General features: G+C 33.7%; 1 protein-coding gene across 2 annotated transcripts in view; it reads left to right on the top strand.

The window, feature by feature from the left end:
* Positions 1–25,990, top strand: part of LOC129755136 (uncharacterized) — an 824,173-nt gene that overhangs the window by 3,510 nt on the left and 794,673 nt on the right. For both annotated transcript variants that reach the window (XM_055751488.1, XM_055751489.1), the window contains exon 2: positions 23,546–24,256. The gene's annotated coding sequence lies outside the window, so the exon portion shown is untranslated. The remainder of the gene's footprint in view (positions 1–23,545; positions 24,257–25,990) is intronic.

Below are 25,990 nucleotides of genomic sequence, written 5' to 3'. Positions count from 1 at the left end.
ATCAAGAAATCATAAACTTAAAATTGCTTGCCAATTCGATTGCCAGATTTTAAATTTTAAACCGAATTTAGTTTGTACACACAATTTAGCTGAAAATCACAAATAAAAAGTAGAATTTGAGTGAATTTTCGAAGTTTTGTTTCTTGCAAAAAACTCAAATTTTATTTTAAAAAAATCAACCACAGGATTTTGATGAAAAATGATCTTTATGAGAAAATTGTCTTTTAATTAAACATGTACATATCTGATTTGCAAAAAAATATCAGCACAAAATTCTATATTTCCTCGGTGTATTGTTTAACATTATCAAACACATTAGGGCGGCAAGAAAATCTAAGCCGCCAAACACCAAACTTCAGCTTTTTTTTAATTCAGAAACCAATAGACAAGATTCGGCAGTTTTAACACATTATGGGAGAATGGGTATACTTAGTTCCTTTTTCTTATTTTCATCATATCTTTTTCAAAAAATCAAGCAACTCACCGTCTTTTGCATTTTCTGACAGCATGTATTTTCAAATTTCTACGCTCCAAAGATTGGAATTATACTTGAACCCATAGATGAACTAGTAGCTTTTTCGAGAGACGACAAAAAACTGTGATATTCTTTAAATTAAAGGAGAATTGATCCTTTATTTTAGGAGACCTGATTCCTTCATTGATCCTTATCCAACACTTGGTGAAAATCAAGTTAATTTCAAACATAATAGGTCCATTTACTATTTTTGGCCACATTAGTACTCATTTCGCAGTGTGTGAGTGTAAAATCAAGAGAATTCAATAAGTTTGTTTTCATCCCTAAAGAGATTGCATACATTAAGGCGCATAATCTAATTACCATATAGATGAAAACAGTTTTTTCAGTAATTACTTCATAGATAATACCTAGATATTGGAAAATTATTAGTTACTTCATGATTATCAATGATCATTCTCCATTCAGATGAAAACAATCTTTTTGGACTCAAGGCATCAATTGAACTCAAAACATGTATTATGGAAAACTTTCCATAAATATAAATTTAGAGTTGACTGTTGCTTTGAAAATATGTCATAATACAGTTCATTTTATACTCTCCAACCATTGACATATTGGAAACATTATTTTTATTATTATTCCATGTGGGGAATATCTGAAAGTGATAAAAAAAGATTATAAATTCACATTTTGTTGATTTTTCAAATGAAGTTTAATAGCTTAAAAAATTTATTTCAATTATTTTTTTAGATAACAGCATTGTTGTTTTTTTTCTATTGGGCTCATTTTTCTAGAACTTTTGATTTTGATTAGACATTCTGGTTTTGAGATATAGCAAACGAATCTCCTCTAAGACCGCGATGAAAAAAAAAAACACAATTCGGCACGCTATATTTCAGAATCCACATAACTAAATTTTACTAACTCAGTACCGTAATACGGGGTAAGATTAATCACTTTTTTCAATACTTTTCGATTATTTTTTCTGTAAAGGGGTATGTGGCATGTTTCATATTTTTAAAACCAGTACTGAACTCCTATGAGCGTAAAACATGGTTGCAGAAATTTATTAGACTACTTTAAATTTGATTTAAAAATCGATATCGTCTTTGTTAAGGGGGGGGGGGGAGGGGGGTAGGGTCTAACACTTTCAAAAAATCGATTTTTATTTTTTTATTTTCTTATTGTAAAACATTTCAAGAATGTTGTGTCAAATTTTCAAGTCAATTGAAGCAAAACTGTAGAATTTATAGGTCTTTATCTCCTCCTATCTAATACTGCAAGAAAGCAAGAACAGAAACTTCAAACGCGTTTTTCTCGAAAGCACATTTTTAAAGTCCGTGGACATCGTCATTTGAAAACTACTTATCCGATTCTTTTCAAATTTGGAACATATTTTCTACATATAAAATACCAGACCCCGTCGTTTTTCTTTTTTTTACTTTGGGGAGATTTTACAGATAAAAAATGGCGGATTTTTTCGTGAAAAATCTTAGTTTTTACTTCAAACAGCCACAAAAATTTCATTAATTTTTTTTAAGTTAAATATAAACGTTGGGGTCCAGAAAAACATCTATTAAAAATATTTCGCTCTGATTTTTTGACTTCAGATGATTCTGTGCTGAGATACAGTGTCCACCGGAAATCTTGTTTTCTAAAAAGCATCCTCGAAAGTGCTCCGTCACCGGCTCGTTTTTCAATATTTTTCTTCGAAAAAATTACAAAATGTTCTTTTAACAATGCTTTGTATAATGCAAAAAATTTGAATACATTTGTTTGAACGATAGCTCTAGAAAAAAATCGTGAAAATGGTGTTTTTTTTACCCGTTAGTCCCTACCCTGAATCATTATCATAAAACCGGATTGGAGGATCAGGAAACATTGGAAAATCCACACTACCTTTCATGCTTAGTGGTTAATCGGATCTTTTGAAAATTTTAGCTATATAGGACTTTATCTTTATATTAGATCCAACTCTCAGTTTCAAAAGTCAGAAAAAAAAGATCGTAATGAATAATATCATCAAGTACTAAAAACTTGAAAGAATATAGAAATTAAATTTTAAGTAAAAAGTATGCCACCTAAAATTTCGAACATTTAAGTAAAGAGAAAAATCTGAACCAATACTCAAAAATACAAAAAAAAAGTTTCGTACCAGATATAAGATCTAAAAAAAACAATCTGTCAAGCATAAGTAAATCAAAGAATATAAACACTTAAATTCGACCAATAAAATAAAATCAAGATCAACGATAATCCAGCATTTAAGTTAACGTTTTAATATAACTGAAAATCCAGATTCATAAAGCCAAATTAAGAATATTGGTATAAATTAACAATAAAATTCAGAATTAAATTTAACTGTCTGGATTACAGTTTCTTATCTTACGATCATAAACTATAAATTTTAAATATTTTGAATTTTTAATTCCAAGTACTCAAAATAGATTTACTTTCACTCAGGGTTTGCCCGTTTAGAGAAAAATAATCTAAATACAAGAAAGTTGAAATTCTTTTTTTTTCAAAATTCTTTAATTCTTAGTGCAATTTGCCAATCCCTAACTGAAAATTGAAAAAAAGATAATGATGACACAAATTTTGAAGACATTTTCAAACATTATATTGATTAGAAAAGTGTTGCTGTAAAATGAAATGAATAGTAACTTTTTTTGAATTGTTCAATATTTGTCAAACTGAGCTCTGTAAATTCACAATAAGATTCAATTAGTTTATTTAGTGCAAAGTCCGAAAAAAAGACATTTGAAATAATTAAAAAAAATTAAAAATTAATTTTATATTCATTATTCTTAAAATGTTCCGGGTCCATTTTTTAATTTTTCTATTCTGACGAGCATGTTTAAAGAAATCTGTAATGTATTTAAATACAGAGGTTAACACAAATCGAAACTATAGCTCTATTTATGACAACTCCAGCAAAAAAGATCTATTTTCTGTTGAAATCAATCTTCAACATTTTTAAAATACTTTATCGGATAGAGGTTTCTGAATAGGAATGATGACTAAACTAAATTGAAACTTGATAAATTAAGCGTTCTTAAGCTACCGGAGCTGATCATTAGCAGAACTTTATTATACGCTACCTCAACAAGAAAAAAAGTTCGCTAAACAAAAGTTATCGAACTTATTAGAGCAAATCGTATGAGCGTTTTTGTGTCACGAACTGCCGGTTTTGAATATAAATTTATGTATGATATTTTCCATTCCATTAACGGTTTTTTGAATGGATTTAAAATAATGAAATTCGAATAACGAACCATAATTCTGGATTTTTTTTCTGATACAAAGGGATCCACTAGCTTTTATACACTTAAAGGAAGGCTGACTAAGGAACAGTGCTAAAATATCAAAATTTAATTAAAAAAATTACAGGCTTAACATAGTTTGCCGGGTCAGCTAGTTACTTATAAAAGTTTAAGAACAACAAAAAAATAACATTTTGCCTTCATTCCATTCCCTAGGCCCTCGCACTATTCCCCTGAAAAATTTCCCTTTAAACTTCGTCATTTGATAGGGTTTCTAGCCTTTTATCCTAGTATGGTTTACTCTGGGAAAACGTCCCTATTTTTTAAATAACAAAAATTTACCTCAAAATACAACAACTATAAATTTACTAAGGAAGAAATTTAAACTGTCACATAAATTAACCTGCTGCTTCTAAACTCTTTGATTTCATCAGGAGGGGTGTTTGTTTGCGAGCCTTCGAAAAAATAGATATTTCAAGATTTTGAAATAACATTTTTACTTACATACTTACTTACAGACTCATAAACAAATTAATAGATTTTAACCAACGATGAAAGCTCACCTTTTAGGTTTAGGACCAATTTTCTAAAGTTACGATTTGAACGAAAATAGCGAATACTGCTCAATATTTGTCCCATATGTCAGCAATTGATCAGCTAACGAATACCGCATCTAGTCAAGATATTATCGTCGTTGCCGGAGATTATAACTTACCGAACTTAAACTGGAGTTTTGACGAGGATACTGATAGTTTTCTGCCAATAAACGCCTCAACCGAACAGGAACTGGCTGTAATTGAGTGTACTATTGCATCTGGTTTATCTCAGATCTGTTCGCTCGTAAATGTCAATGGCAGAATCCTCGACCTCATATTTGTGAATAGACCAGATCTTACAGAAACTGCAAACCCGCCGCACGCCATTTTAAATACCGATCGACATCATCATGCTTCAATTTTATTGATTGACAATACTTATGAAGAGATTATCGACACAGTTCGCCCCGATACTTGTAGCTTAGATTTTACGCACTGTGATACCGGTCGTGTGATAGATTCGTTAGCCGAAAAAAATTGGCACTCAGCGTTTGCCAATCTGGATATTGATAGTGCACTTTCTACGTTTTATGACCAACTTTGGGTTATACTGCGTGAGAACACCCCTCTTAGACGACCAAGCAGGCATAAGCCGTTTAAGCTCCCTTGGTGGAACTCTGAACTACGAAGAAGCCGCAATTCAGTTCGCAAAGCTCGGAAACGTTACTTCAAGGAGAAATCTGATCAAAACAAATCGATCTTGTCTCGTTTAGAAGTCGAGTACTCAGCCCTGCGAAAAACTGCCTTTAAACGATACATATCAAACATCGAACGCAACGTTAAGGAAGATCCATCCAGCTTTTGGAAGTTCATGAACAGCCGCCGCCTTAAAAATCCGGTTCCATCTTCTGTATCGTTTCATGGATGCACCTCGAGCAGTATCAAAGAATCAGCTGATTTGTTTGCCGAACTTTTCAGCAGCGTATATAGCTCGTCAACTCCTAACTGTGCTGATAACTATTTTGGAAATCTGTCGAACTATGACGTCAGGCTACCCCAGCCTCTATTTGCCGAGCAAGAGGTGCTAAACATTCTCAGTAAACTTGATCCATCGAAAGGTCCAGGTCCAGATGGAATTCCATCGTCGTTGGTTTCGCGAATAGCTGTTTCCCTTGCAACACCGCTTTGTCTAATTTTCAACCGATCCATCTCAGAAGGAGTTTTTCCTAGCCGTTGGAAAATTGCTTCAATTTCTCCAATTCATAATTCTGGAAATGCTCATCGTGTGGAGAACTACCGGCCAATTTCAATACTCTGCTGTTTCTCAAAAGTGCTCGAAGTTTTGATGTACGAAAGGCTCTATTCAGCAGCTACACCGTTACTTGCCGAGGTCCAGCACGGGTTTATTCGGAAAAGATCGACGTTGACCAACTTGATGTGCTATGCCAGTGAATTGCATACAGCGATTGGTAAAAAACTGCAGGTGGACTCAATATATGTCGACTTTGCCAAAGCCTTTGATAAAGTGCCGCATATGATCGTGATCGAGAAACTTAAGCGCTACGGATTCCCAGAATGGGCAATCAAATGGTTGCATTCCTACCTGTTACATCGTCATGGATTTATAAATATTTGTGGAATTCATTCCACTAGTTTCGATATGCCGTCTGGTGTTCCACAGGGAAGTCACTTAGGACCGCTTATCTTTGTGATTTTCATTAACGATCTTGCAACTTTCATTCAATCGCCAAAGCTACTGTTCGCAGACGATTTGAAAATCTACAGGATCATTGACTCGAGAGTGGACTGTGCTGCGCTTCAAGAAGACATCAATAGACTACTCGCATGGTGTGGAAAACATGGGATGGAAGTAAACGCCGATAAGTGCAAGTGTATCAGTTTTTTTTAGAACCAGAGCCTCCGTGCACTTCGAATACGCTTTTGGTGGCACTCCGCTTGAAAGAGTTGTCACCATTAAGGATCTAGGAGTAACCTTTGATCAGAAGCTATCGTTTAATCAGCATATCGCGACAACAACAGCTAAAGCCTTCGCTATGTTTGGATTCCTGCGAAGAAATACTTTAAGCTTCGAGGACCCATATGCTCTCAAGACAGTGTTCTGCTCTTTAGTGCGAAGTGTCTTGGAATATGCGGCACCAGTTTGGGCACCCTACCGCTCTGTTCATATCGAACGGATCGAACGAATTCAGAAAAAATTTCTTCGTTATGCTCTGCGTCGACTGCCCTGGCGAGACCCCGTAAGGCTACCGCCTTACTTACAAAGATGCGCTCTTCTGTCTATATAGTCTCTGAGTCAAAGAAGAACATATTTGCAAAGAATGTTTGTATACGATATCCTGACAAACACTGTTGACTGTCCACAATTGCTCCAAAGCTTGAGTTTACACGCCCCAGCACGCCGTTTGCGCAACCAAACCACCTTCTGGCTACCTAGAAGCAAAACAGTTTTTGGACAAAACCACCCGCTTAATCGATGTTGTCAAGTCTTCAACGATGTGTCACACTTGTTTGGCTTCAATGTATCCAAATCAATGTTTAAATGTGCAATCCGTGACGTTCCCTAGCATTAACATAACTTTAATTTAATCATAAGTGATTTTAATACTCGGTCTGTATGACGGCAGTCAAAGACTTAAATAAATAAATAAATAAATAAAAAATTTTCAATGTAAAAATACTTTATAATTAAGATTTATATAGATACAAACATTATTTGTGTTTTTTTAATATCCATGCATTGTTGGACAAAAAATCGTAGATAAAAATCAGTCATTAAAACCCCCCCATGAGTCGTGATTTGTGATATGATTTAAACAGTGAGAAAAAGTCAAAACCTTAATCGACTTTCTGGACTAAAAAAAAGTTTATTTTCTATTTGTTTATCTATTTCTATTTGTTGAGAAATTACAAAAAAAAAAATCTTCAAAACGGATTTTGCCAACTTCCACGAAACAATTCATCAGTCTAGAATATATGATGTTTGTGTTTGCTCATCCAACTAGAATTTCAAAATTTGTAGAAATAATTTAAGAATTTCCAAAAAAAATTTTCTCCAAATTATAAATTTGTTTAATTTTATATAGTTTTTAAAGTTTTAGGAAAAAAAAAAAATATCAATAAAAATACTTACGTTTTCTAAACCCCCCGCCTCTTTAGGATTTTTTAACCCTTTATTCTTCACGGAGTGTCAATTTACTAAGTCCGATGTATCTTTCTTGTTTTTCCAACCGATTTTGACATGAATTATAGTTTAGGAACCTTAAAATGTCTTGGAACCTGTTCAGTTGGAGGTTGAAAATGCGTGATTCGAAAAAAAATCACAGCGTCCCCAATACTCTTACGCTTATATCCCTCATCAGCCCTAGAGTGTCGATACGACATATTTGGTTGAAAATCCGTGATTCAAATAAAAAAAAATCACTTCATCTCCAATACGTTTACGCTTTTACCCCTCATCTTCTTTAGAGTGTCGAGCTAACTTTATTTGAAAATAGTCCTATTTGCCGCTGGTAGTGTTCGTGATATTATGCTGTTTGTTTAACCAAGCCTTTTCAGTTTTGGGACAATTAACCTCAAAAATGACCATGTGTTCGTTTTTTGTACCGACAGTTTTTGATGTTAATTGTCCCGTCTCATCTGTACACGGTCAGCAAGTGTGCGTAAGAAATGTCAAAAACAACTATATAGAAGGCTTGTAAGTTTTTTCGGGCGCATCCAAATAAAAGCAATATTATGGACATTATGGTACACCTTATAAACTCACAGAGTTTTCAATAATTTTTTTCATTACTTCGTTAGAGATGCTCCCTGAAAGCCCAGACAAAGAAACTGCCTTGTGACTTCTAAAGTGTAAATCTTTTAATTCCTCGCTTCAAACCGTTTTATCTCCCTAAGTTCTTAATTGATTCATACACAATTTTTAGTTTTCAAAACCTTGTAACGTAACTCAAAATTGATTCCTAGACATCATTCGGCTACATTATTCTAATTTGACTAGTTTTTTTTTGTTTCGATTATAGTCGTTTTACCATCTTTATGGCATTCGAAATTGACTACTGATTTTTTTGAATTCTTACCACGTTTCTAATAGATCAAGAATAGGAACTTGGTTGACATTTTCATTTTTTTCGGAAAATAGTTCACCAAAATCAACTTGAAATATAATATCAAATTTGTATTTCTTGCAATATTTTGCATTATTTTGCATATTTATCTTATTTTTCTAAAATTATACAATCTTGCATGATATTACCATTATTTCAAGGTTAAGCAGAATTTTTGTAAATAAACTACTTAAAAATATTCACACGTTTTTGAGAGAACTTGAAACTAGCTAGTTTTGTTCTAAACCACTCTTTCAGTGGATTTTTTTGAAGTTGTGCATTAGACTGAGTCGATTTGGGGTCATTTTTGAATTTCTCAAACCCTGGGGTCTTAAAAGCTTCGTTTCGGTCCAAAACTCATCCATGATTTTATGCGGAATTTTTAAGTAATGTTTACATGAGTAAATTTGAACTTTTAGGTTTGTATGGGGAAATTGAATATTTTGTACTGAAAAATCAACATCATTTTTGTTTCTTCTGTGGAACCGAGCCTGCTAATGGTTTTTGTGCCAATTTATAAATTTCTTACAGGAAATTTTCCGCTGAACAACTTTGTCGAATATCATAACTGCGTATCTTATTAAACAAAAAAGTTTTTAGCTGTTCAACAGGTGGATGTCTTTTGGCATTGATAAACAAAAAAAATCAACTTACACCCCTGCTGGGTGTCTAGCGAAGTATTGCAAGACCACTTTTCATGCCATACTTCGTGGGGCACAAGCAGGGGTGTCAATTGAATTCATGGTTTATCAATCCAAAAAGACATACACCTGTTGAACAGCTAATAACTTTTTTGTCTAAAAAGATACGAAGTTATGGTATTCGACAAAACTGTTCAGCGGAAAATTTCCTAGAAGAAATTTATAAATTGGCACAAAAACCATTAGCAGGCTCGGTTTCACAGAAGAAACAAAAATGATGTTGATTTTTCAGTACAAAATATTCAATTTTCCCATAGAAACCTAAAAGTTCAAATTTACTCATGTAAACGTTACTTAAAAATTCTGCAAAAAATCTTGGATGAGTTTTGGACCAAAACGAAGCTTTTAAGACCCCAGAGTTTGAGAAATTCAAAAATGACCCCAAATCGACTCAGTCTATTGTGCATACAATGTTTGCATCTTTTCATCAAACAGTTTTCAAATATCAGTACTCGTTTAATTCCAGTAAATCAATTTGTCACTCAATTCGAGCTTCCTTTTCATCGACAAGCGAACAAAACAAAATAACATCGATTGAAATTTAATTAATAAATTTTAATTCAGATAACGAGAAAAAGCCACTACAGGCTCTAAATCGCCGTAATCGATGGGCCAAAAAACGGGCACTGACAAATTTAAATTTACTGGTATTTAATTTCACAAACACAAAGCGCTTTTGAATTTTCATATGGAAATTGAAACCAAAGTCCCACACCCCTGGCATAAAAAAAACGAGAATCCGCCAATTTTATAACCCGAACTATCAACGGTCTTTTTTTTTTCTCTCGTTTAGCTGCTGCTCCCATGGCACCGAATTATTGTCAACTTTTCATTATGGAGTGCGTTTTCCCGACCATGTGGGTCGCTCGCAAAAACGATTTCCTCGAAAAACAGAAGGTTTCACTTTTTTGCTGGAAACTAGGGGAGCAGAGAATAATTTTTATTAATTAAAAAAACTCCTAATCATTTGAGTACAGTGAATTATTATTTTGAACAACAAAACTTGCAGAGTTCTTAGAACATTAACAAAAATCGTTCATGGAGATATGTGGAACACTAATAAATATGATCAACTTGCCCCACTCTCTCCTGTAATAGTGTGCACGAGAAAATGGTCATTCCATTTCTACCTGTCGTTTTTTTGCCTTTTGCAAAATCAAGGACTTGTTGTTTGGAAGTTGTTGAAAGTAAGGTATAAAGTTCAATTCATCCTTGATTGTTTAATCATAAGATAAATTAACCCAGCCTCCAGAAATGTCATTTTTGTCATTTTTGTCATTTTTCATATTGGTCATTTTGGTCATTTTTGTTATTTTTGACACTTTTGTCAATTGTCAAAGTTTTCAATTCTGTCAAAATTGTGTAAATTGTGAAAATTGTAAAAATAGTAAAAATGTTCAAAAATGTCAAAATTGTCAAAAATTTAAAATTGTCAAAATTGTTAAAATTGGTTCTATAAAAATTATAGAGAATCAATTCAAAGCAACATGCCACCAGAAATAACAGCATTATAAAAGTCTTCTGAAATTTAGTTTTTTTCTCATAACAATTTTTTTTAATTAAGAAATTTATAGAACAAAAAGGAAAGTGGCGCATTGTGACACCAAGATTTAAATCCAACATATTTTGAAAATGACTACATCAAGAAAAAATATTGAAAAATCATTTCTAGACAGTTTTTTCAGTAAAAGACACTACCAATTCTAAATTCTACAAACGATTTGAAAAAAAAAAAAAATCCTTAGGCTTTATTGCTTGCCGCTGAAATGAGTTTGAGTTTTTTGGTAAGTTGACAATGTAATTGTCATTAAACATTTTTGCACCAGTTCTAGTAGTATAGAATGATTTTTTTTGAAGATGTTTATGATTTTCTGCTCAAAAATAAAACAATTTTTATGGTATCTTGTGTTAACCTGATCTTTCACTCTTTTTTCAATCAGAATTTAGATTGTATATTGTTTATTAGATTGAGAAAAATTATTGAAGATTATTGTCACCCCGAACGAGCTACGTCTTAAACAATATTTTCTATAATCGTTTATGACATTTCATCTGTTGTTTTGTATAAATTGTGCTCTTCAAATGCGGTTTTTATGTTTTATTTTAAAAGTGCTTCGCTTTGAAACATGGATGTCACAAATTTCAATACTTTTAAGCTATTTTGGAAAAAAACGTGTCAATTTCTCAACGAATAAAAACGTAAGATCTTACAAGGGAGGAAGGGGGGGTTTTGAAAAATTTTACATTGTCTTAACAGGGGGTGAGGGATGGTTAGAAATTTCCAAAATCGTGCTAACGTAATTAGTGAACGGCCCCTTAAAATCAGAGCTTTCCACAATGTGGCCATATATTTTATATTCATTGGGATCAGATATCGTTTCTCTCATAATACATGTTCTCTAAACTACCATGTTTTTTTTTATGTTGGACTTTGTATGTCACTGTCACTTGCTTAAGGGTGCCAGATTGTCCGGTTCTATATCCGGGTTTGCCCGAATATTTAATACAAAATTTGTCAAAAGTCCCCGGTACGGCCCGGTTGCCCAGATTACATTGAAAAAGCCCGGACTTGGCCCGGATTTATTTACTTTATTTCCCAGAAAGAAAATCAAAATATGTCGTTAATTTTTTTAATTTATGCATCTAGAATGACATTGTTTGAGCAAGTTTTATAAAAATAATCGTGAAATGTGTTTTTTTTTTGAAGCCTAAAATATGATTTGAAAGATTTTGTTTTCAATTTATTTTTCTTGATTTTTAATGAGTTATTTCTGGGTTTTGACCAAATTTGCCCGGATATTATCCGGATATTTCCCGGATTTTTGGTTTTCAATTTTGAAATCAAATGTCCGGATTTTGCCAGGTTGTAAGATAAAATTGCCCGGATTTGTCCGGCCCAGATACGTGCTGAAAAACTTCATGCAACCTTACACCAAGGTTGTCGAAAAAAATTCTGTGTTTTTTAGAAAAATAATTCTGTCTTCTGTGATTTTACCCAAAAATTCTGTGATGGATTTGATGCTATTTCTTTGTATTTCATAGAAAATTCATGGTAAATTGGGTCTTTTTCCCATTTTAGTTGAGTAAAATCAATTACCATTACTAATGTTATCATACTTTTCTAATTCAAAGTAAGAAATCTAAATTTGATACTGTCCACAAGAAATTAAAATTTCGGAAATTCATTCAAAATTTAAAAATTCTGTGAAATCTGTGAAAATTTCAAAATTCTGTGTTCTGTAACACAGATTCTGTGATGAAAATTCGCTCAAAATTCTGTAAAATTACAGATTTTTCTGTGATTTCGGCAACCTTGCCTTACACGTGCTGTTTTCTCTAAAGCGCCCGGTTGCCACCTCTGGAGCAAGTCATTTGTGCTAAAATTTTTGAAAACTGATGTAAATACATGCAACCTTATAGAAGTCGTGTGGAGAACATCTCTCAGATTTAAGCTTTTTTTGTCAGATTTAAGCCTTTTTTTATCAGATTTAAGCTTTCATCTCCAATGCTGTCAAGGCAAAAAAGCTTAAATTTGATTAAAAAGCTTAGAAACGAGATTCACTAACACTTAGCAAAAAGATGTTGGTCACACGTTTTAAAGAGAAATCGTGTAACGTTGTATCCGCCTATCATATATCATTGCATTCCTTGTATTTTGTAGTTTACGCCGGTATACATTTTGTGTGGGTTTTCTGAGAGTTCCAATGAAATATTTCGGGGCAAGGGAAAATTTAATTCAAATACAGAACATTGAACCTAACCTATAAAAAAATCAAGGGCTTAGTTGGCAAGTCAGTTGCTTTCCGAGCCGATGTCCGTGAGTTCCAGCCCAAGAGTAAACATCGATCACAGTTGTACCGGATAAGTTTTTAAATGACTATCCGCCAACTGCATCGTTGATAGGGCTACCATACGTACTCTTTTAAGAGTACATGTATTTTTTTTCGATCGAGAAATTGGCGTACTCTACTTTTTACCAAATGTACTCTTTTTTATGAAAGTTATTTTATCAAACAAATTAACTTGTTTGTACCAGTATATGCAGTGTATTTACCACATCTTATACAAGAAATTTGAAAGGAATACAACTTACAAAAACTTTCATTACCTTTCCTAAATACTCATGAAGGCATCTTCGTATATGTAGTATTTTACAGTGAGTGCTATATGCGCCTTTAAGTATGCAATTAACCCCTGAACAGTTATCAAAGAACAAAAAAGCAATATCGTACTCAAATGCTTCGTAGCGCACAAATCTAACATATTCTTTGTTCATTTTTTTCATTGTACTCTCTACAGCATTGCGGGATATGGTAACCCTAATCGTTGATATATGTAGGTCGCGAATGATATAAATATGTTTAAACATGAGAAATACATGAGAGTTTGAATGGGCGAAGCCTTGCAAAGACGTCAAAAAATTCGCTCCATTATTTTTTTTCCCACAAGTCAGAAATAGGAATGTTAGTACCGAACCCATTTCCCAAAACCGGAATTTGGTTTTTCATTTTCGTCAAGACCGACAAAACCGGTATTGAGGAATTATTCATAAACCAACAACAAATTAAAGACGAGATTGTTTTCAGGTCGAAAAATAAGCTTTTTAAATTTAAATAAATTGTTCAGTAGTTTCTATCCATTGAATAATTTAAAATGCGATAATTTCTTGCTTTAATTCAAGTTAAGGACTTAATATTTTTTGTTTTGTTTCTTCAACACCAACCGTGAACATACACTAAGAATTTAATTACTGTGCGAGACCCAGTGGCCGCGCACTTCCAACTTTAATCAATATTTTATTTGTAAATCAACAAAGGAAATTTCTGTGTTTTACATTTTCTAAGTATTGTTCACTTGCCATACCGGAAACAAATTTATTTTGTGTTAGAAGCTCAGGAAAAAAAAAACAAAGAAACATTTTCCTTGCCAGTTGTCAACTTTTTAAGCAAGTCTTTCAAATTTAGTATTGGCCCTTATTCTGCGCCGCGCGTGACGTGAGGATTGTCACCTCACCTCGGAGTCACCGTGAGTTCTGTCACCTTATTCCCGGAGTCGATGGGGGTAAAGTGACAGAGGTGAGTGACTGAATGAACCCATGTGTCAAAATGGCGAAATTTGCGCTGATCTTTTGTGCCGGTGTTTACATTTCGAGTTTTGGAAATTGAATTTTAAAATAACGAGTGAAAATTCCACTTCTTCCGGGACCAGTATCGGATTGTACGGTTTCAGCAAGCTGATTGGAACGAAAAATGGGACAAATTTTGCTGCAAAAAGTGGAGTTTTCATAATTTCTGTACAAGCTTAATGTGGGCCCGGAAACAGCACCGAAATGGAGAAAAAAATCCACATAAACGCAGAAGTGGATGGCTGTTGCCTTAAAAGACCAGTGTTAAACTTCCGGATATATACGAAACCGTAGCTGCTGTTTCAGGTTGGTTAAATAAGTTGCTGTTTAGTAAAACAGTTTAAGTAGAATTGTCTTTCGTTTTCATTTCAGCAGTATGTGGAAAAAACTATTAAATGCTGGTAGGAACCAGTAAGTCAATCAACTCTACAGGCACCTGGTGGAGGAGTTTTGCATGGACCGAATACATTAATAGATGATGATTCAAAAAGGCAACCGGCGCTTTTCGCCTAGTGATAATATTACCGACTCTTTCAGCAACGCCAATAGCCAATGAATCTTTTGTTGGTCAGCAACATCGCAAACGAATTTATTTTCTTGGCAGATTTGGATTAATTAGTGTAGAAATTTTACTAGGTAATGTTATTTTGGAGCACAATTTTTCTTGATTTGATTGCTGAAAAATGATTTAGCTAATTAGCCTAGATTATTTTTTGTTAGGCCAATTTCATATTTTCAAATCACAGTTTGAAAATACAGTTTGGAAACAAATAAAACAAGATTTCTCATTTCCTACTGGGCATTTGTGAATTTAATTTACTTATAGAGATGGGGGGGAAAACTACGAAAAAAAATATTTTTAAATTCAAACTACGCAAATATATGCGTTTTTGTATAAAAATTTGCCTCCTCTGACAATGCTCCTCTTCTGCGAATAAATTAATCAAATTGTTTTTAAAATCGTCATACTTTAACGTGATTAAACATGCAGAGTCTAATTATTCAGTTTTGCATTATTTTTCCCTTAAATTTCTATCTCGTCGCCACCTGAAAAGGTACCGACAATTCTCACCTAAATTCGTCACCCGAATGCGACAATTCTCACCCACGGTGACTACGAGAATAGGGTAAAGAGCTCACAAAGTTCATCCGAAGTGACGTTCCTCACCTAAACCGACTACTGGAATAGAGTGACTTGGGTGACTCGACTATCGTCACGTCATGCGCGGCGCAGAATAAGGGCCATTATGTCTAACCAAAGTGAGTATTATGTCTGTTCAATGAAGTTTAGTCGAAACGGGTCGAAACAAGTAGAAATGGATTGACAGTTGATCACCTGTCTCTTTCCAATTGACTTCGACCGATTTCTACCAGGTCGAAACGAATCCTGCTGCCGAGCTTGATTGGTTTCGATTAGTTTCTACTTGCTCCATTGAACAACGACCTGACTAGTCTCGACCAAAACATTGGCTCGTTGAACATCTACTAGGAACCAGTTGAAACCGATTTTTACCAACCGTTGAACGAAGCTATTAGTGAAGTATTATTTGCTTGAAAAAATAAACAGTTAAAAAAGAGGCTGTGGAGAAATGACAATTTAGTTCTGCGCGGCCATTGGTACACTTGATTTTCTAATGTTCCTATTCTCGCGAAGAATGGTCTTTAAGTATAAAACGGTAGTGAAACATACAAAAATCTTCAAAACTGTTACAAAAATAACATAAGTTTTTCAGACTGACTTTTCCAATAGATATTTTTCTCATTTTATTGTGAAATTGTTCGAAATCTCTCTTAAAACAAATCATATCAGAAGTACCCATCATTGGTTCAAAAATGGCTTAGAAGTGTTGAAAGTTTTTGATTTTGTTAGTGTTTCGAAAGGTTAACCAGAAAAATAATTATTTTTTTTAATGTAGTCTCACTCATATTTTGTACCACACAAGTGTCGTAAACAAATCAAGCAACCCCATGCAGATTGAAATTTTCATTTCAATAAATAAATTTACCGTAGTAACGGAAAATAAATTTATCTTAAAATTTGTTTAAAAATTAGTGTTAACACACATGTCAGAAAATTTGCTCGCTCCGCACAATTTACTCCTTAATCACTCTAGGCTTACGACATTTCAATTCAAAACACTATATGACGTGCACGAATTGAAATTTATATTGTATCGTAAATTTCTATTCGCTTTTTAAAAACCTTTTGTAACGAAACAGAAATTTTGACACACAGGAACCCAACCTCGTATTTGAATGGGTTTTTATAAATAGGTGAATCTGAGAAAGTTCACAATTTGAAACCAACTTTTTGAACACTAAAATTCATTCATCGAATACTAATTAAATAAATAAATAAAAAATCTGAAACCTAGTATCCATAACTTTATTAGTAAGCCCTTTGAATATATTTTTTTTTATTTCGTTACAAATTTAATGCTAATATGAAACATTCTTCCAGAAAACAATTTAAACCTCATTTTAATTTTGTATTTCTTGTTCCTCTTCATGCTTAAATTCACTCTCAAAATGGTTTTGTTAAATTCAACAAGGCCACAAATTAACATTTTTTCGTAGTGCAAAACATTTTAGAGCTAATTTTGATCAATTTGAGATCCCTGATTCCAATTGTGTGACTAGTTTTTTTTTATTCTATCAGCTTTTGTTTTTGAAATAACTTTTGAAAATAGATAAAAATACTTTAAGAAGTTTTTGCAGCTTTTACATAACTTTAGATAAAAATTTACAATACAGGTTTTGAATCAATTTATATCTTTCCCAAAGACCGCAAATAATTTTGACTTTTGCAAAAAAAATTTAAAAAGTTTTCTTTTTTTTAGCTTTTTTCATTTTATATTAAATACGTTAATTTTAACAAATTTTTAAAAAATGTTTGAAACAAAATTGAATCTAAGGTATTTTTTAAAGCAAAAATAATCTTTTTGTAAACTTGCAGAAAAACAAATTTGTGGATAAAATAAAACATTTTCTTCCACTTTTTCATTATTATCAGAAATGTTTGTAAGGATATTTTTTTTAAATATTTAAAAACTGTATAAGTTATCAATAAAGATCATTCATAATCATCTTCAATATCAAAAAATATTACTCAATTGAATCAAGTATAAAATACAAATTCAGAATAAGATCTTTTTCTGTTGTGTAGATTAATTAGCTCATCCGTTATGATAGATTTCATTAACACTGATTCATTTATAAAATTGTAAACTTCATTTCACCAAAATAAGAGGTGATAGACAAAATCTGCAAAAAGATTCGAATTCAGGATGGAAAAATCAACTAAATTTATCAAAAACATACGCACCAAAATGCCGTTTTCTTAAGTTATCAATAAAACTCTATAATAAAGTTCAACAATGGTTACACGTATGTATTTATTGAACAAATTTCCTTCTAAAATATATTTTTTTTAATTTCATAAAAAATTACCGAATTTAATAATACAGTTTCTCCTAGAATTTTAAAATATTTTTATCGAATTTTAAAGTCAAATTATTGATTTATTTTCGATAAGTTTGTCGATGTTTGTCATTTCTTAAGATGTGTGTTTTGAAACATAATTTTCTAACAAGTCTACAAATCTAAATTTTTAATAAGAAAAACATAGTTTACAAAAAAATATTAAAAAATAGTTGCTACCTTTGGTCTTTTCTAGGGCCCACTATTTGAATTGACGGTGGCAAAATATTCACAACTTATTATTTTGAACAATAAAACCTTCGCTTGAAAATTTATAAACGTTTGTTTTTTTTTAAATTATTTTGAATCAACTTTTTTGAATCAATCATGAAAAAGTTCGAAAAATGATTCGAAGTTATAACTTTTAAGCTAGATTTGGATGCTCAATGATAACTTAATTAGTATTTGCATTGTGCTTTCAATATTTACAACAAAACTTGGAATTCTTTATTTTTATAAGTTCATCCGAAGGACCTTATTGATCATTCAAATAATCACACATTTCCCAACCTGTCCTTTGTTAGAGTATGCTTCAATGATGAATTTAACAAGTTGTATTATACATATAGCAAGTTACTATAGTCAACTTAAAAAATGACTATTCTAGCCTTTTATTTTGATAACTGGTAGAATTTTAATAAACTGAAATATTTTTTGTTTGACTTTGATCACTGGCACTCTTGATATAAAATTAAATATTTTTCTCTTTTCATCAAATTAAATTCAACTATCATGGGTTTTGAATCAATTTGTTTAAGATCAAAACTGATTTTTGGTTTGTTTAAATGGACAATGCACATTTCTTTGATATAAGAAATTTCCCGATTTTAAAATCTTTTGAAAAGATCTTGATAACGTTGTTTCAATACTGATTTCAGTAAGAAAGCATAACCGCAAAGATGTTTATTGAACATTTCTATAAATGAAATTTCATTAATACTAAAGGGTGATACGATCAAAATTTGGTCAAGGGAAAACGCGTGTAAATCGGTGAAATCGTTTATTTAAAAAATCAAATCAAATTTCTTTTTCAAGTTTAATTAGTTTTAAATTCAGGAAAAATATTCAGTTAGGCTTCCGCTTTTTCAAATCCGAATTGCTAGGCCTTAAGCTTAACTCCTGCCATCAGATTTTGTACAGCCACCTTGTCCACCTTCTTCGCCGCAGAAAGCCAGTTTGCCTTGAACTACTGCTCGTCCTTAGCAGTTTTTTTGGTCTTCTTTAGGTTCCGCTTGACAATAACCCAGTATTTCTCAATTGTGCGGAGCTCCGGCGTGTTGGGAGGGTTCTTGTCCTTGGGAACCACCTGCACGTTGTTGGCGGCGTACCACTCCATGGCCTTTTTACCGTAATGGCTAGATGCCAAATCCGGCCAAAACAGTACGGAACAACCGTTTTTTTCTCAGGAAAGACAGCAGACGTTTATTCAAACACTCTTTCACGTAAATTTCTTGGTTGACAGTCCCGGAAGCTATGAAAAAGCTGCTTTTGAAGCCACAGGTACAGATGGCTTGCCATACCAGATATTTCTTCGCGAACTTTGACAATTTCATGTGCTTGAAAATATCTGCTACCTTTCCCTTTCTTTTTGCCGTATAAAATTCCTGCCCGGAAGCTGCTTGTAGTCGGCTTTGACGTAGGTTTCGTCGTCCATTACCACGCAGTCAAACTTCGTCAGCATCGTCGTGTACAGCCTCCGGGATCGCGCTTTGGCCGTCGTATTTTGTTTATCATCGCGATTTGGAGTCACTACCTTCTTGTAAGTCGATAGTCCGGCTCGATTTTTGGCTCGATGCACGGTTGTAGACGATACACCCAGCTTATTTGCGGCATCTCGGAGAGAGAGGTTAGGGGTTCGCTTGAAACTACCGGCAACTTTCTTTGTCGTCTCAGCGGCTTCCGGTTTTCGATTTCTCCCCGATCCAGACTTCCTGGCTGTCGACAAACGTTCCCCAAACACTTTAATTACATTTGTAACGGTTGATTTGGCAACTTTTAGCGATTTTGCCAGCTTTGCGTGCGAGTAGCTCGGATTTTCGCTATGCGCGAGCAAAATTTGGATACCCTGCTCTTCTTCCTTGGACGGCATTTTGACAACTGAAGAGTGAATTCCAAAATCAAAATAAGAGCAACATTCTACACACATACACCTTCAAAATGAGGGGTGTTCAGATTTTTTAAATGCAAAATTGAAAGAAATACGTCAAGTTGATATTGACCAAATTTCGACAGTATTACCCTTTACACAACTCCAAAATTACATGAGAGTTGAGAAATATACCACGATTTATTATCTTTTTCCAAATAAGAACTAAAGAGTTCTTAAAAGTTTAAAGCTATGATAGATCCAAAATAGTTTAGGATACAACTGAAAAAATATGGTGAAAAATAAAAGATGAAATACTTATAAAAGGCATTTGAGCATTTTAAATAACTTGCATTTTGAAGAAGACTTTCCCAGCATCATGGGTTTGAGGACAGTTTTTGAAAGGTGTGTTATCCCAAGTAACAATTTAAGTTTTATTCCAACCTTAACAGTTTGCTTAAGACTATTTCCTAAAGCTACTTTATAAGCCATAGCGCATTCTACGCATTAGCACAACTACTTTAAAGCTAACATATGGCCAAAAGGGCCCATTTTGTTAACGTTTTTAAAGCTAATTCTATACGCTATAATAAAACATCCAACAGAATAGTTTTATTCGACCTTATAGACATAGCTTTAAGAAACCTTTCAGAGCCCTCTTCAGACTATCCACTGCTCTTTTAAAACTACGTCGTGGAATCGGATAGGAATTTTACTGTGGGAGCTGTGAAATCTGATAGGAATTTTACTGTGGGAGCTTTCTGTTCCGTGTTTTTTCTCGTTTTATCACTTACTCTCCCAAGCATTTTATGATAGGTAAAGATTCCATTTAAAATATTTTTAAAATATTCTCATTCTCATTTTCAATATATCTAAGCAAGAAACTTCCTGCAACCTCAGATTTCTGGTGAAGTATATACGAAATAGTAATATAGTAATACGAAAATCAAGGTTGGCCATATTTTAAGTATTTTTTAAATAAAAAATTATAATTAAAGGAAAAAAATAAATTGGCTCAAAAGATGCAACTTTTGTTTTGCGTTGAAATTTATCACCTATACAACAAAAAGTACCGCCAACATTGTCAAATTTGATGAAAATGTCTAGTTTTTAGTATTAAAGTATTATTTCCAGCAACATGGCGTCAGTAATTTCGATTCAATTTCACAATCAACATGGCGTTCAGTAAATTAATATTGAAAATCTTAAGGCAGTTGTAAAACAGTGTTAAAATGGTTTTATGCCGGTTAGAAAAATGTGGTAATAAAACAATTTCAATAAACAGTTTTTAAATGGTTTTAAGAGACCTTGAATCACAGCTTCGTTTGACGTTTCTCTTAATGGAATACACGCTCATGAAGGATTTATCCATTTTTGAGAAAGAGAAGTTTTTCGCAATAAATGAGAACATTTCGATTTGTTGCTTGGCAAAAGGCATTCATGCAACTTTTTGTTTTGTTTCCTTTTAACTATGAATAGATGATGGTCAATTATCTTTAAATAACAAGTAGGTATTGCTATCAAATAATCTCAAACTGTTTTGGAATAGAACATTTTCTGTCATCAAAAACCTGGCCTCAAAGCTAAAAAATAACCCGCATAAATGAAGGTTATAATCAAATGATTTTTGAAGTGTAATAAAACGTTTAGCAAACGATTATTGAAATTGTAAAAACATTGCCTGAATCGTGAATTCCGAAATGATTGAATTTTGAATGTGTAGTTAGGTTATGTAAAACAGTTAAAAACTGTTAAAACAGTTGTATGGGAAAATAATAGGAAGCAATAAACGATTCTTTAAAACGTCCTTCGGATGTTTTGCTTACTATTACCAGAACTGCATTACGCTTTAAATAAATCGTTATTTTCAATGATCGGCCAATGCTAGTGGTCTTCATTCTGAATATATCATCTGAAACTTATTGAGGCTGATTTAGAATGAGCATTTTCGCTTGTGATGAAACTCAATTTCTCCGTCTTTGCTGAGTTGAAGCCGGTTTCTGCAGTCTTCTAGAAATTTTCAAGGACGGTTGATCTGAAAATAATTTTGTTAGTTCTGGATTAGATGACGTAAATAAAGATCAACTTCGCATTGAGAGACAGAGATGGTTAAATAAAACGAGTAGTTTAATAGGCATACTTGTAAATGAATTTTCTAATACAGTTATTCTTATCGAATCGGAAAAACCGTTTATTCACAGTAGGCACAGAGCGAATAATGATGTGGACTGATTTGTGGTTGTTTTGAAATATGAATGCGGATACAACAAAATTGTTTTTATTTTTCAGATGAATTAGACTGTGTTAATTTATATCATTTTGATAGCACGCTTTTCTCAATTTTGAGTGATAATCCTTTCAAAACAGGTTATGCTGTCTCAAAAAGAGGTAAAAAAGTTTAAGCGTGTATACGTTCTTCTCGATTGTCAAATCATCTGTCACTTAGTTTTATCATGCCTACATCCAATGTTCCAATAAAACAGTTTTTCAACTTGGCTTGAACGCTAGTTTTAAAAGCGTATTGAGCGCATTATTAAAACTGGTACCAAAGCTCTAATAAAAACAGGAAAATATGTGTTTTATTGAATCTTTAGCAATACTTTTGCAACTATTTTACAACACTCTTAAGATAGTGTTTTATTCAAGTTTTAGCAAAACTTTCAGGGCTCTTTTAAAACCCACGATAAATGAAGCATTTGCTATGTTACAATAAAACCGTTTTAAAAATTGGATGCCATTGAAAAGTCTTCATAAAACAATATTTAAACTCAAAAAAGCCAATTGGCTTGATCTGTGTTACTTGGGTATGTTTACAATGTTTGCATCTTTTTACAAGTAAGCTATTGACCTTTTTGGAATCCCACGTAATATCGTATTCTGTTGTGTGTGATCATGTGGTGTCTGTATTTGCATACAAGTCCTACGTAGTTTGTATCCTTATGTTTTCATTAGTACTACTAACAGGCTGTAAGCTCTATCCAAGTAGATACTGTACATACAAATTTGGAACTGAACCAGCCCAAATTATCATTTCAAATTTTGTGTTATTGATTCTTTAAAAAAAACTTGTTTATTTCAATCGTCCTATTCATATTTGAAAAGGAAGGCTTCTCAGCATCACAAGTCAATATTTGTCGTACCAACAGCAAATTCCAATTATGCTTATTAGCTTGTGGCATTTTAACAAACCACAAAGTTGCACCTTTTTCCTCCCACGTTAAAACGGGTCGAGCTATCTGATATTTTTATCATTTCTTTTCAGATGTTTGTTTTCAATTTTTCTTCAAGTTCATCTAAACACAGTAGTTCGAAATCAACGTACCGTAAACTGGGGAGAACTTTAGTCACTTATGAATATAATATAAAACTATAAAGTAGCGGTCGGGGAACTTGTTCAATCATTACTTCAAAATATTTATGAGTGCGTCGATGTCATTAGATGAGTTAAATCGTTTGTAATGTGGTATTTATTGAACGATTCTTATGCAAGAGCTGACTGCGATACTAATTAGAAATGTATTAAACCGACATATTGAGGTGCTAGTAAATATTTTCGATGTAGTCAGAACAGAAATAACTTATCATAATGTCTCACAGCGCTTCCGCGTAGCTAATTGCTAGTAATGGAAGCATTTACTCTCACTAATCATTACCGATGGCAAGCAATTTGTTAAACTTACTTCCACCCCGAAGGACACCGAAGTCAAATTAGACATTGAATAGCAATAACTAAAATTCCTTTCCTCCATCAGTTTGTGCTTGAAGGCACCAGATGCAGAACCCAAAAACCCTCGAGGGAGGGAGAAGTGCAAAAAAAAAAGTGAATCGTGAAAGTGTGTTTCCATTATAGAACATCATACCAAGTACCTTCCTACTGGAAAATCGATTAAATCGCACCAACGCCCTGGAAAAGGTCACTCCACCACGCCTGGGAGCCAAAGTCGAGTCGATGTGCCCGCGTGCCACCATTGCATTGTCCCCAACTTGGACGTTCGAATGTCATCGGCGATTGGTTTTCTAACAATTTAGCTTGGGAATCGAAATTGCGCGGGCGAATAGAAAAAAAAGACAGAAGTTCAAGTGTTGGCTTTCCAGGGGAACGAACGAACGAAAGGTCCCAGGTCCAGGCGTTTCCACCTTAGAGCTCTGGCCGGATGCGGTGAACAGGAAAAAACCGCAGACAGTAAACAGAGATTATCATAAAGTTCCTTTTTCGATTTGGCAGTCAAGTTGGTTCGTCGGTGGCAAAAAAAAGTTATCAACAAGAACAAATTTGTGGGCCCGCCTTTTTTCGCCCAGTCCTGAGACCTGCCTGACTCTATATCGAGGTGCGCGAGCGAGTGAAACGCCGAAAAAAGATTGGCTGTCGGCGAAAGTGACATTGCGCCAAAGTGAGATTATAAGTTGTACCTTCATCGAGCAGAAATTTGCAAGAAGACATACTTTTATGCAAATCAAGTCGGGTAAGCAAAAAAAAAAATACACTTAGATATGAAGCATTATTAGGTGGAAACGAAAAGTGGCTGAGAAGTACCTTCTAACAGTTTTTTTTCGTTGGTTTGGGGGCTCAGAAAGTTGAATAACAATGTTTAACAGAGTCGGATTTAATAGGTGGGAGTAGCGGACAACTCATTTCCAATTCTTTCAGAAGATGAAATAAGAATTCAAGACAACCTATCCAACTTGTCAGTAGGACTCCATATCTTGAGCAAACTTTTGGTGAAAGAAAAATATGATGTCATTGACATAGTCATCCACATACGGTTATCCGTTAGGATGCATTTAGTTGATTGAAAAATAAGTAAAGCCTTAATTTCACTAATAATCATGTAAATTTCATCAAAATTGCATAGGATTATCAAACTTTGATTTCATAATCCTATAATTGTCTAATCTTCTGAAATATTTGCAAAGTGAAAAGCTTATTCGATTTTTATTCCATCAAAGTTTTATAAAGGTTTGAAGTTTGTTAACTTTATTTTTTCGGAATTAATTGAAGTGATTAAATCCTACAAACTCGAACTAGACTTTCGATGGATCAAGGCAACAGTTTATTCCTCTCTCAACACTTTTGTAAATATTTGCCCGCAATACTCAATTACGTTAAGTTGGTCTAGAGCTCTTAACTCTTTTATCTTCGTTTGACTTCATTACTTTTTAACTGATTTTCAATTTTCAAAATTTTGAAATAAGGTTGAAATTAATAGCTATGAAATTCTTTTTCTGTGGTTATTGAAATCAACAACAACGTTTCAAAAAATAAATTAACTGCACTGTCGGACATAAGTATGAAATCTTCCCCAATATGACTCAAACAGACTCAAACTTAGCTTAAAGTTGAAAGATTTCCCAAAAACTGCACTTCAAATCTAAACCCGATCATCTCAGGATGGGGTGGACTAAATGCAAAATAGAAGTTGCACTTGAATCCTTATTCCATACAAAACAAAACACATGTGTTGATTTTTCTACAAAAAAATGGAATGAACTTAACATCAATTACAAAAAGCTACTTAAGATATCGACCAAAAGTTTGGAATCTGAGCGAAAACGGAGAGCTGTTTGTAGAATTTTGTGGCAACAACAACATGGTGATCGGTGGATCGCTCTTCCCCCATCGACCAGCACATAAGGTCACTTGGGTATCCCGAGATGGCCGAACAGAAAATCAAATTGACCACATCTGCATCAGCCGAAAATGGAGAAGGAGCCTTCTTGATGTCCGCAACAAGCGAAGCGCAGACATTGCATCTGACCATCACCTCGTCCTTGGCGAGATACGACTGAGAGTTGCACGTGTCCAACGGCGGGAGGAGAAAGTCGGGTGTCGATACGACGTCCGCCGGTTGGAGAATCCAGAGGTGAAAAGGGCATACGTTGAACAGCTAGAATCCCGAGCCTCGGAGCTGCCGACAGACGGAACAGTCGAAGAACAGTGGTGTGGAATCAAGAATGCCTTTATCACGACGAGCCATGGTACTCTCGGTAAAGTTTGTGGAAGAAGGAGTGAATGGATGTCGGATGAAACTTGGAGGATGGTCGATGATCAGAGAAAGGCGAAAGTCGGAATTGAGCAGGCATGTACCGGGTCAGCCAAAGCAGCCGCCCGCTTACGATATGCGGAGCTGGAAAAGGCAGTTAAACGAGCTTGTAGACGAGACAAGAGAGCCTGGACAAACTCCCTAGCCGAAGAGGGA

This window comes from Uranotaenia lowii, chromosome 3 (assembly GCF_029784155.1).
Source record: "Uranotaenia lowii strain MFRU-FL chromosome 3, ASM2978415v1, whole genome shotgun sequence".
Taxonomy (NCBI): Eukaryota; Metazoa; Arthropoda; class Insecta; order Diptera; family Culicidae; genus Uranotaenia; species Uranotaenia lowii.
This window is presented reverse-complemented; position numbering and strand designations above follow the sequence as displayed.